The 7,359-nt window shown below is 39.4% G+C and overlaps 1 long non-coding RNA gene across 1 annotated transcript; it reads left to right on the forward strand.

Moving 5' to 3' along the window:
• Positions 1 to 1,548: 1,548 nt before the first annotated feature.
• LOC306824098 lies at positions 1,549 to 3,397 on the forward strand. The gene is made up of 4 exons (XR_013779094.1): positions 1,549 to 1,579; positions 2,195 to 2,353; positions 2,557 to 2,634; positions 2,953 to 3,397. It is a non-coding gene; the product is annotated as an uncharacterized lncRNA (long non-coding RNA).
• The last annotated feature ends 3,962 nt before the right edge of the window (positions 3,398 to 7,359 follow it).

Below are 7,359 nucleotides of genomic sequence, written 5' to 3' on the forward strand. Positions count from 1 at the left end.
AATGATGTACTATTGGGTTTCTGCAAAGCTTTTAACAAAGTTCAAGTTATTTTCTGCTGGTTCAAGGTGGCAGCAGGCTGAATAAGTTGCCCCAGACTACCCTCCCACCAGCAATGTTTTCCAGCTCCTCCTGGGGGATCTCGAGGTGTTCCAAGCCCTGAGGGGATATGTAATCCCTTCATCGAGCTCCGAGTCCTCTCCTGGGTCTCCTCCTAGTTGGTTGTGTCCAGAAAACCTCTAGAGACAGGTGACCAGGAGGCCTCCTGATCCGATTCAAGGACCATCTCCACTGGCCGCTCCTTTACTCCAAGCCCCCTTTCAAGATGATCAAGTTCCTCACCATGTCTCTAAGGCTGAGCCCAGAGACCCCACGGAGGAACCTGAGTTCAGTCGCTTGTATCTGAAATCTCATTCTTTCGGTCACTTCCCAAAGCTCATGACCACAGGTGAGGATTGAAATGTACTGTTAAATCAATTTCCCTCTGATGCTGCACCGCCTGTCAAACTAGCAACCCATTTTATCCTCACAGTAAGACCCCGAGATACTTGAAGGAAAACAGTTGTCAGTGCAGCTTTTTGGCTGGTTGGATACAAAAAGAGGTTAGTGTGAACATGTTTAGCAGTGAAGTGACACTTCAGCTCCTCCAAATATTTTTTTCCTCGTTTTTTGGAAGCTCTATTGGTAAAACCTTTTGCTTCCACGTCGACAGTGACAGAGTATCAGAGCTTGTTCCAGCTCTTTATTTAAACTACACACACAAGACTGAACTGCTGAAGTTGATTTGTGCAACCTTACACAATCCAGCCTCGTCTTCAGCCTCTCAATCCCTCTAACATCAACATGTGAGGAATGTTTGACACAGCTAATGTTGGAGATTGCTAGGGGCTATCCTTAATGCTAAGTCTGCAAGGAAATAAAGAGGGCTGGATAAATTTCAGAATCAGTTTCAGAAATACAAAATTAATCCATGGCAGGGGAGAGAGATTTGGTTTGGGAGGGTTTTGAAATGATGTCAAAATGTTTAAAATCTATTGAGTTACAGTGATGCTATAAATGTAAAGTTGGTGTTGCCAGTTAATTTCAGGGTGCAGCTTCCAACAATAGTAGTCAATGGATGGGTCTTTTTTATTCATTAACCCTTGTAAGTATAAACTAAATATTTTCTGTAGAGGATAACTAAGTGATATAACATTTCGTTACAATCAATAATTTGATTGGTTATTTTCAGGTAGTTGTATTGAACCTACACAAGAGGAAGTGAGCATAGTCCCCTTTTCTAAAGAAAATACAGTCATCATTTACTCTTGTTCAGTTTTTTTTGTTCCTTGTTGTCGCTTAGTTGTGATTTCCTGTTTTATTTTATTCTTTGTATCCTTGTGTTTCTCTGTCTCCTGAGTTGAGTTTTCAGTGTTTCCTGTTTTAGTTATTTCCCGGACGTATCATGTCTAGTCTCACTTCCTCCCTCATGTGTGTTTTCCGCCTGTATTTGATTGCCCTCATCACTTTCACCTGTGTTTGATTGCCTGCTGTATTTCTCTTTTTCTTCCCAGACAATCCCCGTGTACTTTACTGGAAAACGTAAGCTTTTGTTTTTGCCTTTTGTGTTTAGATAAATAATTAAGTTTTTGTTATTTGCAAATGGGTCAAAACATATATTTTTCAAGAACGTTATAATTACAAAAGTTCAGTTTTGCTGCGGCAGACAAAATTAAAAATGACATGAGCAACTTAAAAAAGCATAACATAAAAAAGAAAATCAGATTAGGGGGCCGGTGTAATAAATATTTTGACCTTTGCTTTTTGGATAGTAAACCACTTTATCATATAAGCTAAATTGAAGTAAATAAAGTTACTGAACGAATAACAGTCAGGGTTTAAATGACCTTTACTTTGTGTGATTTTCAGCTTGCCACGTCCTTCTTTAAAACCAACACAATGTATATTAGCTTCACACTGGCTTTTTCCAGATCAACATAAACTGGATAACATCCATATTATCTGCGAGAGTTGAACTTAAATAATGAGATGCAAAGCAAGAATGTGCAGAACTCTGTCTTCAGATTGTCACAGGATGAACTTATTTGAGCCTTTATTCATCCAGGGAATGTTTTTGCTGAGCTGGCATGTTCTTTTTGCATACTCGTGCTTTTTTAAAATTCTGCTCCACTTCACAATCTGACTCCCTATATACAGGGCCCAGGAAGAGTGCAACCACCGTGTCCCAGTGCAAAGCAGCTTCATACGGGCAACTCATAGTCAGATTTGTTGCTCAAAAGCACCCCAGCAGCAGTGAGATAGAGTTGTTTTTTCCAGCCAGTCAGAGACCCAAGAATAGTTTGTCTAGCCCATGAGGTAAGTAAGCCTCAGCCTACGTCAAGATTAATAATGCAGTGACACTATTCACATTCCCCTCGACTAATCCAAGCCCCTGAGAGCCACACATGTTGGTACCTCGATGTAAAGCCATTTCTTGCAGTGCCTTGTTGGCCGCTGGGCTCATAACACAACGCTAAAATCCCCAAAGAGTTCCAGCTCTATCTGCTTTTGTGCCGCAGCTGCAGAGAAGGCCTGCCACACAAGGGTGTCATGATCAATATTCCTGAGAGTGGCTGCCAAGGCCCTTCTGAGATGAGGTAAAGACAGATCTTATCTACTCACTGTGTGTGTGTGTGTGTGTGTGTGTGTGTGTGTGTGTGTGTGTGTGTGTGTGTGTGTGTGTGTGTGTGTGTGTGTGTGTGTGTGTGTGTGTGTGTGTTTGAAAGTGGTTGGGTGGGGGCTGTGAGACGAGTGAGCGAGCGGGAGAAAGACAGATGGAGTAAGAGTTAGACGGAGGGAGTTCGACACCAACTGAACAGCCAGGCTCCATCGGAGATAAATGCAAGGGGGATGCACTCTGAATAATTTATACACACCAAAAATAAAATCAAAAACCTTGTTCGCGCTCCTTACAGATAGATGAGCTCCCTTGGATCCCAGGAGACTCGCAGACACAGAGGAACGGGAGGCAGACTGAGCTGGGACACATAAGGCATGCAAGTCTGACGTTTAATCCAGGCGCCATCAGTGCATGATTCATAACTGGTTAATGAACATTTATATTTCATCATGGAATCCATTTTGGTTCATTTGGCCTAACTGATATGGATATGAAATTGAATAATGAAGAGGCAACCGTGCATAAATGTTATTTTCACTCTGTGCATGAGCCCTGCATCACCTGTACTGGCAGAATGTGCAAAATGTCAGAGCTGGAATAAGGCTTTATGAGTGTCTTGTAACCTAAAGTTGAAAATGATATCCATCTGTCACGTCATTACCCAGCTCAGGAGGTAAAAGCACGAGAAGACGTCTTAAAACCTATTTAATTCTGAAACTAAGTGCGTGTGGACGTCAGTAAAGTCAGCGGTGTGTGATGCGTACGAATGGAGGAGGTGTGTGTGTAGGTGTTGTGACATGCAAACCAGACCGAAGTATAGTTAACCTGTTGAGAGAGTCAGAGTGAATGAGTAATAAGATGAGTAACTAGGGTGACAAGTTCACTGCAAGGAAATACACAGGCTAGAGAGACAATTGAAAGTAAAGTCCCTGCATGGTGAGATAGACTAACCTCACAGAAGCAAGAAAAGTTGAGTGAATCTTTTTTTACATCTGAAACTGAACCAATCATGGCTCTAAACATTTGATCTGATCTGTGTAACTTTCTCAAGATATCTCATGTATCACTGTGAATTCATCATAAAAGGGAATAATACTGAATTCATTATACAGTTACATCAATTACTGACATATTTTTTGCAGAAACAATAGACTTTTAGGTCAAATAATATGAAGTTTCATCCAGCAGTCAGTTAGTGTGGCCTCGCATAAATGCTGGGAGCAAATGAAACTCGTGTAAATCCCCTTCAAACACCAAAGCTGTTCAAACATTTTTTTTTTGTGTGTACTCATTAAACATATAGTCCATGACCTTTATCCATATTTAGATTTGACGAAGCCAAGTGAGCTTTTTCCTTAATCTAAAGTTATCCTTTTTTTTAGTTTGTGGCTACGTGATGATATCAATCTTTTTATCTCACTTCCTACAAAACAGAGTGTAACTTATTGAAAAGGTCAAATTGTTTCTTTTACCAACATTTCTTGTAGGGATTTTAGTTCTCAGGGCAGAAGCGGGTCCAATTGAAGACTCTAAAGAACTTCTCTAGAGATAGCTAGCATGAAAACAAGTTCAAAAAGGCAACTTCAGAGATCATCAAGAACAAATCCGATCAATTTTGACAACACAGTCCTGACTTCTGCCCTCAGTATTTCTTATTGTCTTTTAGTCGCTGGGCTCAAATTGTCAGGTCACAAAAAGTCTCCACAGATCAGCTGCGGAGTGACATGGCATGCAGAGCTACAGTCTGTTTGTTGTGAGACTGCAGCAATGATATCTCTCAGACCAGAACGTTCACTCGCATAGAAGACTTTCCCTGGCAGTCTGATGGATCATTTTTCACTGGGAGTTTTTCCCGCAGAGTTGGACAACCAGTGGTGTTCGTCTGCCATAATCTAAAGTGAATTGGTTACCTCTGTGACTACCTGACATTAGCAGCTAGCAAAATAATTTATTTTTTGACGTTTACGTTGGAAGATGAACACATTCACAGTAACAATTTAACTTTCTATTTTTCTTCTGTCAGTATAGTATAACCCTACGTTGGCACTTCCTCTCTGCTATATCGCTTCAAACATAGTGATTGGTCAAAACTTTTTTAACTGGGCTTTTTCCTATCTCAACATTACTTCTCTCATTATTCCACCACAACATGGATCCAGAATAATAGATGATACATCACCTGACAACACCTTGCGGGTTAGGACTTTAGCTAGCGCTAACATGGAGTCATTCACTCTCATACAAACAATGTTACTGTGGAATTAAAGGGTTGTTATAAGGTCTTCAAACATGTGTTACTATTCATGTAAAGGAAAATTGTGCCTAAAGTGTTGTAAAATATCAATCTTAGACAGCCACAAAGGCTTTAGTCCTTTTAAATAGATATTCCGTCATACTTTAGTATGCTGAAACTGAATTTTCATCGCGACAGCATGTAATTGTTTCTAATGATTATTTCTACACAGCACATATTATTACTACAGTACATCAGGTTTATTACATCACTTGACATGTGACATTAATGTTCTAATAATGTCAGCTCCAAATTGCTCTTTGCGTTATCAATTTTAATTCAAGATGAGAAAAAATAAGATGTACTTGAGGGTAAGGTTGCATATTTTAGAAGACTTCCCGCTAGAACATTTTTTTCAGCTTCTAACTCTGTTGAAAATACAGTATATAATATTTATGAGCAAAAGCAATATTGAAGTATCACAGAATTGTGATACATGGTAAATATTCATGCAATACTGCCACAAGGCAACAATTGAGTTCCCAATAAAGTGCTCCCACTAATCCCAGCGACCATTTTTCAACTTTTTTTCCCCGTGTAAATAATTAATGATCATTCACACATCATGCTTATCATACATTGTAGTGTTTGAACTCTGCAGAAGTTCCTCTGGAATATCCACAAACACATACATATCCATATATGTGTTGAGGGTGCTTGTTTATTTTAATTCATAATGTAAAACCAATGAAGAGAGTCATGAAAGATGTGTAAGACCAAAATATGAAAAAGTTAATAAAAGTAACAACAAAAGTTCCTAACCCAATCTTCAACCTCATATTGATATTCACGATGCATATCATGCAGATGAAGGTAAACAAAAGTAAGCAGACCACAAAATGAAGCAATTAAAGCAAAAGTATTGGAGAAATAACAGGACGAGTATTCTCTTGCCTTGTTAGCTGTCCCCTGTGCCTGCAATGCTCGTTACACACCATGGAAACTAAATTGCTATGTGGTTGAAAAATAGGAATTTGATCTTTATCACTAGTTGGCCAAAAATAAGTACATTTTGGCTTAAGGAGGCCACTAGAGAAAAGAGCATGATTCATAAACTAAAGGCTTGGTTGCATTGATTGTTTAGTGTTTTCCTGACTTTGTCGAGCCTCAGCTGTACCCAAACAAGCAGAAGGTATGTTGACGTGGGGCAATCTTTATTCCATACAATCCTCTTGTTGCAAAGACATTTCACCATAGACTTAGGCCTCAGTGCTGAACCAAGCTGTGGTTGTGTGTGTTAGGAAATCTAGTTTGAGACCATATCTAATGGCATTTTTATGAGCAAGAGTATCAGGGGTAAAAAAGAAGAACGTTTTTATTAAGAGAGCCGTGGACAAATTGAAGTTCTTGCATGTGCCTGACTTGGTAAACATTTAATAAACCATTTTATGGAACAGGGGTATATTGTCAGTATCTTGGTTTTGCAGATTTATTATTTTTTTTACTGCATGTTCCTGCTGCCTGAAGATAAGTCGTAATTTAGATGACTGCAAGTCCAGACAGAATTACAATAACAAATGAGAGGATAAAACGTGCATGTTAATAGGATGGTAAAATTCCCAAATGACTTACCATAATATATCGTTACTATAAACTTTTTATGAAATGTTTGATGAGCCAGGTACAATTTGTTGGACGCACGGTATCGCAAAGCCTGTTTCTACCGTTCCACAACCCTTTTCTCTCGTCTTCTATTCACAAGACTCCATGTGAGGTCATTGGTTACATATGGCACGCTGGGTCAAAGTTCAAATTGGTTGAACTTTCTGATTTAGTGTTTAACCAGTAGCTTCTACCTGAGAGCTGAGGGAGTAATGCTTCTTTTAATGGCCACTTTCTGCTGGTTTGAAGAAGGTCAACAGAGTGAGGAAATGGAAAGAGAGAGATGGTGGTGTTGAGGTTTATATCAGTGACCACATTCTCATTCAGTCCAAAGCAATATACAAGTAACACAAATGAAAGTTAAATGTGCTGTGTAGTTTCCACTTTAACATTTTAATTAAGCACATTTTCCAGAGAGGTCATGGAGAAAATTTGATGTTGATGCAAGCTGTATGTCCTAAAAAAACCCCCACTAAGCTGGAGGTGAAATTAGAATAAATACAACAACATGAAACCCAATAAACAGCAGTAAAGTCCTACTTTTGTGTTTCTCTCGTGTTGAGGTGTGAAAATGTTCCCCGTAGGCAACCAGACAAACCTCATTATCAAACAAATCATGTGAGACCTGGGTTATTAGGGACATCAGGTTACCGTGAACAATGTGAATGCTTTAATCGAGCTATTAGCTCAATACGGCAACGCACTGTAATCAGGGGCAGTTTTCCCACTTGTCATGTGCTGGCTTTGTCCTCGTCACAGTATCTATACTGTATCACATTAAACTACAATCTACCCTTTAGCCTTAAG

Source organism: Symphodus melops, assembly GCF_947650265.1.
Source record: "Symphodus melops genome assembly, chromosome: 1".
Lineage (NCBI taxonomy): Eukaryota > Metazoa > Chordata > Actinopteri > Labriformes > Labridae > Symphodus > Symphodus melops.